Source organism: Hippopotamus amphibius, chromosome 10, assembly GCF_030028045.1.
Source record: "Hippopotamus amphibius kiboko isolate mHipAmp2 chromosome 10, mHipAmp2.hap2, whole genome shotgun sequence".
Lineage (NCBI taxonomy): Eukaryota > Metazoa > Chordata > Mammalia > Artiodactyla > Hippopotamidae > Hippopotamus > Hippopotamus amphibius.
The window spans coordinates 104,533,503-104,543,404 of NC_080195.1; positions in this window are offsets into that span (position 1 = coordinate 104,533,503).

A 9,902-nucleotide genomic window follows, 5' to 3' on the forward strand; every position below is an offset into this window, starting at 1 on the left:
CAAAGAGCAGGGATGGGGACTTCCCTGGTGGTCCAATGGCTGGGAATTTGCACTCCCAACACAGAGGACCTGGGTTCGATCCCTGGTTAGGGAACTAAGACCTCACATGCTGCAGGGCAACTAAGCCTGCAGGCCGCAACTACTGAGCACACAAGCCACAACTAGAGAGCCCAAGTGCCACAACTACAGAGCCCATGCACTGTGGAGCCTGCGCGCTGCAACTAAGACCTGACACAGCCAGAAGTAAAAAAAAAAAAAAATTTATTTATCTAAATAATATTCTTTAAAAAAGAACAGAACAGGTATATTCAGATGAGACAAAATAGGCAAGAGTCAACTATGTGCTCTCCGCAAGAGAACACCTTAGATTCAAAGACATAAACAGGTTGAAAGTACAAAGATGGAAAAAAATATGCCATGAAAACAGTAACCATAAGAGAGCTGGAGTAGCTATATGGATAGCAGCTAAAATAGATGTTAAGACAGGAAACTCACTAGAGACAAAGAGAGATGGTCCAATATGATAAAAGAGTCACTATATCAGGAATGTATAACAATTATAAATGTATATGCACCTACTATCAGAGCCTCAAAAACATGAAACAAAATGGACAAAATTAAAAGGAAATGTAGACACAAATAATAAATGTGGAGAGGGTGTGGAGAGAAGGGAACCCTCCTATACTGTTGGTAGGAATGTAAACTGGTGCAGCCACTATGGAGAACAGCATGGAGGTTCTTTAAAAAACTAAAAATAGAGTTACCATATGATCCAGCAATCCCACTCCTGGGCATATATCCAGAGAAAACTCTAATTCGAAAAAGATACATGCACTCCAATGTTCACAGCAGCACTATTTACAATATCCAAGACGTGGAAAAAACCTAAATGCCCGTTGACAGATGAATGGTAAAGAAGATGTGGTATATATATACAATGGAATATTACTCAGCCACAAAAAATGGAAATAATGCCATTTGCAGCAACATGGACAGACCTAGAGATTATCATACTAAGACAGAGAAAGACAAATATCATATGCTATCCCTTATATGTGGAATCTAAAAAAGATACAAATGAACTTATTTATAAAACAGAAACAGGTTCACAGTCATATAAAACAAACTCATGGTTACCAAAGGGGAAAGGGCCTGGGTGGGGGTGGGGGGGGACAGGGATAAATTAGGACTTTGGGATTAGCAGATACAAACTACTATATATAAAAGAGATAAACAACAAGGTCCTACTCTATAGCACAGGGAACTGTATTTAATATCTTATAATAAACTATAATGGAAAAGAATCTGAATCACTTTGCTGTACACTAGAAACTAACACAACATTGTAAATCAACTATACTTCAATTATTAAAAAAGGGAAATGTAGACAATACAACAATAGTAGTTGGAGATTACAATATCCTACTTTCAATTAGTTGTAGAAAAACTAGACAGAAAATCAGCAAAGGTACAGAGGACTTAAAAAACACTATCAGGACTTCCCTAGTGGTCCAATGGGTAAGACTCCAGGCTGCCACTGCAGGAGATGCGGGTTCCATCCCTGGTCAAGGAACTAAGATCCTACATGCTGTGTGGTGTGGCCAAAAAAACAAAAAACAGAAGGAAATTTGGGGAAACAATATTTGGAAGTTAAGCACTACACTTAAAAGTAATGTATGGGTATGAGAAAAAAATAATGAGAGCAATTAGAGAATATTTCAAACTAAATTAAAATGAAAACGTGACATATCATATTATGGGTGTAGCTAGTGCAATGCTTAGAGGGAAATTTATAGTTTTAAATATCCACACTAGAAAAGAGGAAAGATCTCAAATCAATAAACAGTGCTTCCACCTTAAGAAACTAGACAAAGAAAAGCAAAATAAACCCAAGGCAGGCAGAAGGAAAGACATAATAAAGATTAGACTGGAAATCAGTGAAATAGAAAACAGAAGAACAATAGAGAAAATCAGTGAAATCAAAAGTTGGTTCTTTGAAGGGAATTCCCCGATGGTCCAGTGGTTAGGACTCCACCCGAGTTTGATCTCTGGTGGGGGAACTAACATCCCATAAGCAGTGCAGCATGGCCAAAAAACACAAACAAAAGTTAGTTCTTTGAAAAAAGTTAACAAAATTGACAACTGCTTAGTTAGATTGCACAAGAAAATAAGAGTAACAAAGAAATAGCCAAAATCAGTAATGAAAGAGGGGACATTACTACCAACACTATAGAAATTTAAAATTTATAAGAAAATAGTATGAACAACTCTATATCAACAAATTACACAATTCAGATGAAGTGGACAAATTCCTTAGAAGACATAAATTACCAAAACTGAATCAAGAAATAGAAAATCTGAAATGAAATCTAATAAGAAACTGAATTAGTAAGTAACAATCTTTGCACAAAGAAAAGCCTGAGTCTAGATGGTTTCTCAACTCATTCAATGACACCAGTATTATCCTGATACCAAATAAAGACATCACAAGAAAATAACATTACAGATATTAACAAACCAAATTCAGCAACATATGCAAAGGATTATATACTCCATTCAAATGGGATTTATTACAGGAATGAGTGGTTGATTAAACACCTGAAACTCTATAAATGTAACACACTAGATAAACAAAACGAAGGACAAAAACCACATGATCATCTTCACAAATGCAGAAACATCATTTGATGAAAGCTAACACCCTTCATGCCAACAACCTAGGAATAGATGGGAACTTCCTCAACCTGGATAAAGGGCATCTATGAAAAACCTACAGCTAATATTATACTTAATGGTAAAAGGCAGAATGCTTCTCCCAACTACTGAGAACAATCCAAAGATCTCAACTCTTACCACTTCTGGTCAACACTGCACTGGAGGTTCCAGCCAGTGTTATAAGGCCAAAAATGGGAAAAGACCTGCATAGACATTTCATCAAAGAAGATATATAAATAGCTAATAAGCACATGAAAAGATGCTCAACATCATTAGTCGTTAGGGAAATGCAAATGAAAACTACAACAAAATACCACTATATACTCACTGGAATGGCTATAATAAAAAACACAGGGGTGGGGGCAAAGGGGAAGCTGGGACGAAGTGAGGGAGTAGCATTGACATATATACACTACCAAATGTAAAATAGATAGCTAGTGGGAAACTGCTGCATAACACAGGGAGATCAACTAGATGATGGGTGATGACTTAGAGGGCTGGGATAGGAAGGGTGGGAGGGAATCTCGGGAGGGAGGGGATATGGGGATATATGTATAAATAAAGGTGATTCATTTTGGTGTATAGCAAAAACTGGCACAACAGTGTAAAACAATTATATTCTAATAAAGAGCTTAAAAAAATAATAGCAAGTGTTGGCAAGGATGCGGAGAAAGTGGAAGCTTTGTGTTGCTGATGGGAATATAAAATGACGTAGCCACTGAAATATTGCTTGGCAATTTTTTAAAACATTGAACACAAGTTAAAAAGCAAATCAAAGAGAAATGAAATTGCATGTCCACACAGACATGTATACCAAGGTTCTTGGCAGCATTATTCATAATATTCAAAACCTGGAAATAATCTTGTATCACTCTGCTAGGGCTTCTGCAACAAAGTGGCTTCAATAACAGAAATTGACTGTCTCAGTTCTGGAGGCTAGAAGTCTGAGATCAGGATGTCAGCAGGATTGGGTCCTTCTGGGCTGTGAGGGAGAATCTGTCCCATGCCTCTCCCTCAGATTCTTGGGGTCAGCTGGCAATGTTTGGCTTTCCTTGGCTTGTAGAAGCATCGCCCTGATCTGTGCCTTCATCTTCACACGGTGTTCTCCCTGGCTGAATGTGTCCAAATTTCCTCTTTTTACAAGGATGCTTACTAATCATATTGGATAAGTGGTCTACCCTACCCCAGTATGATCTCATATTAACTACTTTCATTTCCAAAATCCTATTTCCAAACAAGATCACGTTTCAAGGTGGTTAGGACTTCAACATGTGAATTTGGAGGGGATGTAATTCAATAACCTGTAAGAAATCCAAATGTCCACCAACCTGTGACTGGAAAAACAATTTATGGTATATCAACGCAATGAAATACTCTCTAGACATAAAGAGGAACAAACTACCCATATACGCAACAACACAGATGAAGCTCTAAAACATTGTGCTAAGAAGCCAGATGCAAAAGACTACATGCTGTATGATTCCATTTATAAGAAATGCCCAGAAAAAGCAAACTTACAGAGGAAAAAAGCAGATCACTGCTTGCCTTAGGGCTTGGAGTGGGAGAAGGGCTTAAGCAAAAACCAGATGAGGAAACTTGCTGCACTGATGGAAATGTTCTAAAATTGCATCTTGGTAATGGTTGCCAATTACATACATTGACTAAAAATATCGCTGAAGTGTATTCTTACGAGTGAATTTTTTATAGTACATAAATTATATATTAAGAAAGCTTTTTTTTCCTAAAGAAGAAACTTCTGGGGGTGGGGACCAGCAAGCTGAGTTTTAACAAGCCTTCTGGCTGATTCTAAAGTATATCAACATTTGAGAATCACTGCTCTGAAGAGACTGTTTAAACCAGACGAACTTGAGAAAATGTCATTGGTGGCTAAGGCTCACCAGCTTCCTACCCAGAGCGGTAGAGAATTGTGAAGACAATCATATCCCCTAAAGGGAATGAGTAACTACATTTTCGCTACAAATCTGAATAGCATGTGTGTTGGGTCTGATATAGAGCCCACACTTAGGGGTGACCCTGAGGTTCACATCTGTGTTCAAAAGGACACTTTCAGCTTGGCACTCGAGGCGCCTCAGGCACCCAGATGCACCCTGTCCTGAAGTAGGCTCTGTATCTGCAACTTGCTTTCCTTGGTAAATGGCACAACCATTCTCCACTCCGTCACCCAAGCCCCAAACCTGGGAGCCACCCTTTGTCTTCCCCTCCCTCACTCTGCAGGCTTAGTCAGTCCCTGAGGCCGAGGTTCCTTTCCCATTATCTCTCCCCTTTTTTCTAGCAATGGCCTCAGGCCGGGACCTTATCACTTCTCCCAAACGGCCTCTCTGCCCTCAGTCTCACCCCACTCCCTCTCAATCTACCCACTTGGATATCCTAGGATCTGTCTTACCCATGAACATAATCAAGTCCCTTCCTGCTAAAACTCCTTGGGTGGCTTCTCACCTCTGTTAGTTAGAAATTGCTTTTGACCGCATGTAACAGAAACCTGGTCATGCTCCTTTAACCAAACATAAGATTATTCTCCTCATGGGATGGAAAGTGCCAAGGTAAGCAGTTATTTCCAGTGAAAACCACTGTCCGTTTCTTAAGTATCTTACAGCAACGTAATGTACATTTACTGTTTAAATATATACAGTTTGAAGATGTGAATATAATCGGGCCAAGCACACCATTTTCAAAAAGCTCCCAGAGGGTTCTGAGGTGCAGCCAGGATGCATAAGCACTGCACCTAACCCAGGTGCCTTGGATTTACAGTTGAGGGCTTCCCTGTTGGCGCAGTGGTTAAGAATCTGCCTGCTAATACAGGGGACACAGGTTTGAGCCCTGGTCTGGGAAGATCCCATAAGCTGCAGAGCAACAAAACCTGTGTGCCATAACTATTGAGCCCACGAGCCACAACTACTGAGCCCATGCGCCACAACTACTGAAGCCCGTGTGCCTAGAGCCTGTGCTCCCCAACAAAAGAAGCCACCACAATGAGAAGTGCACACGTTGCAATGAAGAATAGCCCCTGCTCTCCACAACTACAGTAAGCCCGAGCACAGCAACGAAGACCCAACAGAGCCAATAAATAAAAAGAAAGAAAGAAAAGAAAGAGAAAGAAAGAAAGAAAGAGAGAGAGAGGGAAAGAAAGAAAGAAAGAAAGAAAAGAAAGAAGGAAGGAAGGAAGGAAGGAAGGAAGGAAGGAAGGAAGGAAGGAAGGAAAGAAGAAAGAAAGAAAGAAGAAAGAAAGAAAGAGAAAGAAAGAAAGAAAGAAAGAAAGAAAGAGAAAGAAAGAAAGAAAGAAAGAAAGAAAGAAAGAAAGAAAGAAACATCTGAGGATTTACAGCTGAGCAATAGAGAGAATGACCCAAGATGATACAGTGGGCCAGAACCCAGGCTGCAACTGCTAAACACAGAGCATAGGATATGTATTATAGCCAAAATTATTAAACATACAGTGAGCTCTCAATTACAGTCTGCAAATGTCTAATCTGCAAGCTGTTCACTCCTGCTTCCTAACAATCTAAATTAATTTTCGTACTTTTCTCCCTCCAACTTTCAAAAATGCCTCAGATACTTCATGATTCTGGGCTATAATCCTCTCACAGTGTTTACTGGTAATAGCTTTCAGTTTGGGGAATTTACTAACATTAAATATATGCAGGTAGGACTAGCTTAAACTGCCTTTAACTGTTTCTAATTTGCCTCTTAGTTATCAGCACACTTATTTCCTGGCATGAAAAAAAGCCTCTCTTTGTACTTTGCTTCTTTTGTGCTTCCCTTAGTTCTGACATTTTCCTACAATTCATATAAAAACATAATTTTCGTCAGCAAAGGTCTTCGTGATAATCCCTTTGTGATGTATGATGTGAAGGCAATTAAAAGAAAACTACTTATTTACTGAGCATGATGAAGGTATACAGGGGAATTGCCTTGGGATTACAGAAGGAAAAAAACTGATTTTGGGAAAGAGGGAGATGAGAAAAGGAAGGAAAGGGAGGAAGAGGAAAAGGACAGAAATGCAAGACTAAATTTCTGGTCTACCTTCTCACTTACCTCTTAACCACAGAGTCCCCAAACACTGATTTTCATCCTCAGGAATGCCAGAATGACACACAGTAAATTGCTTAGTCATCCACACATGCTGCAATCTGACCGGAGGCATGCAGCCCTCATTATTACCTACAAAATTCGAGTCTCTCTGGATTACCTATGCCCCATTCTGACTGCCTGATTCCAGCTACCTTCCTGGGCTCAAGAAAGTAACTCAAGGAACTTCCCTGGTGGTGCAGTGGTTAAGGATCCACCTGCCAATGCAGGGGACATGGGTTTGATCCCTGTCTGGGAAGATCCCACACGCCACAGAGCAACTAAGCCCATGACCTACAACTACTAAGCCTGTGTTATAGAACCCACCAGCCACAACTACTGAGCCCCCACGCCTAGAGTCCATGCTCTGCAACAAGAAAAGCCACTGCAATGAGAAGCCCGTACACCACAACAAAGAGTAGCCTGTTTACCACAACCAGAGAAAGCCCATGAAGCAATGAAGATCTAATGCAGCCAAAAAGTAAAAGAAAAGGAAGGAAGGGAGGGAGGGAGGGAGAGAGAGAGAGAGAGAGGGGGAGAGAGGGAGAGAGGGAGAGAAAGAGAGAAAGAGAGAAAGAGAGAGAGAGAAAGAAAGAAAGAAAGAAAGAAAGAAAGAAAGAAAGAGAAAGAAAGAAAAAGAAAGAAAGAAAGAAAGAAAAAAAAAGAAAGTAGCTCCACTTCTTGGAGATAATGACTCTCAATGGGATTTGAACTTTTTAAAACTACCTGAGTTCTCTGTTCACACACATGAACTCTGGGGCTAGATTACAGATAGGAGCACCCCAAAGCCATTGGATCATGGAATCTCAAGGTCGAAATGAATAGGCCTGCCCTAACAGTTACAGGATAGGGGCAAGGGCACAAAGGGAGGCCCTCGTACCATATGCTAAATATTTCAACGTTATAAAATCAAGGTAACACAGCTCAATAAAATGGAACCTGTCCTCCTGCCTTAACAAATATAAATTCATAAACACCCGGAAAGGCAGGCTCAAATTTGGAATTCTTGGGCTTTTCTGAGTTCTTTGTTGGAAAGTGGTAGTAGAATGAGAGCCCGACCCCCCACCCCCTGTCTTTCCTCCTTTCCCCAGAGGAGGCTCCACGTTGCACTGAGATGAGCCCATGGTCAAGCTTAGGGCTGTACCCAGGGTGGCAGAGCCCATCGTTAGCCTGTTCAGATCCTGGAAACAGGCCCAGGACTCTTTGGTCAGGAGATTCCAGGGTCCCGGATACTTAATGCATGTTCTTGAATGGTTATTCTCAACTGGGGGCAATTTTGCCTTCCAGGAAATATCTGGCAAATTCTGGAGAAAGTTTGGTTGTCACAGCTTGGGGACGGGGGTAGATAAGAGCATCTAGTAGTAAAAGGCCAGGGATGACACTAGATATACTGCAATGCACAGGCAGCCCCACAGGACAAGGGGTTATCTGGCCCCAAATGTCAACTGTGCTGAGGTCGAGACATCCTGTTTTAGAAGGAAATACTGTTCAAGATCACATATTTATATTCTTTAACCTTGTTCTAGAAGGAGGGGTAAGATTCTGGGTGGGAGCATCTTCTTGGTCCCACACTCCCCCAGGGGAAATATGGCCTGAGGAGGAACAGAACAGGACCCTCTAAAGTGTGGGACCCAGTTGCCCAGGTTTGAGGATGGTACTAGGAATAAACTGCAGGGGTTCTTTAAGCCTGCACAACACAAGCCCTGGCACTGACCCAGGCTTTGTCTACATATCTCAAGAGGAGGGACTTGGGATCCCAGAGCCACTCTCTATATGGGTTGCTTTGATGGCAAGTGAACTGAAATCTGATTCCAACTTCCTGGAACCCAAAGAAACTTCGGCCTTGGGCAAAGGCTCTTTGGCTGGGATTTGCACATTTATGCAACTGCCTAGCACGTCAGCTATCTGGAAAATGCTAATAAGTACAACAAGCAAAATTACAAATACGTATACTTTCAAGAGGATGACAAAAAAATGTGGATTGTGTATCTCTGACAGAGGATGCCTTTGAGTCCAAGGGTATAATTAAATAAATAAGTAATGGATAGCCAAGACGTGGCTGAATCAGCTTCAGCCTTGTCTCACTCTGGCCTTGAACTAGGTGTCAGTGTTTCGCCATCCTCATAACGAAATCCTCCCTACCCATCAGAGGGAAACGCAGATTATATTAAAGTTGATGGGGAAATGGGGAGGATTTCAAGCCCACAAAACAAACGTAACAGAGATCCCCAGCAGTCAGAGCTCTTCTCCCTTAGGTGTGTCCCTTAGCGGCCCCTGTCTGGGTTTTCTTGACTCCACGTTTTGTTTTCTGTTTTTATAAATTTATTTATTTTTATTTATCCACTGTGTTGGGTCTTCGTTGCTGCACACGGGCTTTGTCTAGTTGCGGTAGGCAGGGGCTACTCTTTGCTGTGCGCGGGCTCCTCATTGCTGTGGCTTCTCTTTTTGCGGAGCACAGGCTCTAGGCGCCTGGGCTTCAGTAGTTGCAGCACGTGGACTCAATAGTTGTGGCTTACAGGCTCTAAAGCACAGGCTCAACAGTTGTGGCACATGGGCTTAGTTGCTCTGGGGCATGTGGGATCTTCCTGAAGCAGGGATCGAACCAGAGTCCCCTGCATTGGCAGGCATCTTCCTAACTACTGCACCACGTAGGAAGCCCATACTCCACGTTTCTTTTCAGGACCTTTTCCCCACCTCCTCTTTCGAGTCAAGTGGGTCCAGCTCTTGCCCACAACTTGCATACTTCACTGGGCAGGAAAGACACCTGCAAGTCAGGGTTCCTCAAAGTGCCAGCACCAGCGCTACGTGGCAACAAGCGGGGAATGTAAATTCCGGGTTCCCATCCCAGACCCACTGAGTCAGAAACATAGCAACCTACAGTTCAATGCGTTTTCTGGGTGAGTCTAAAGCATGCTTCCAGGTCAAATTAACCTCACCTCTGAAAACAGTTCACTCATCTTTGTTATTCAGGCAGCCCCCCTGGGGAGGGGAGATGAAAATTCTTCTTCTCTTGATGCCCCTCCCCAACCCCCTGGTTTATCAAACTTCTCTGCCAACAAAAGTCTGTGTGTGTTGGGGGAGGGGGGGAGCGGGGAGGGGGA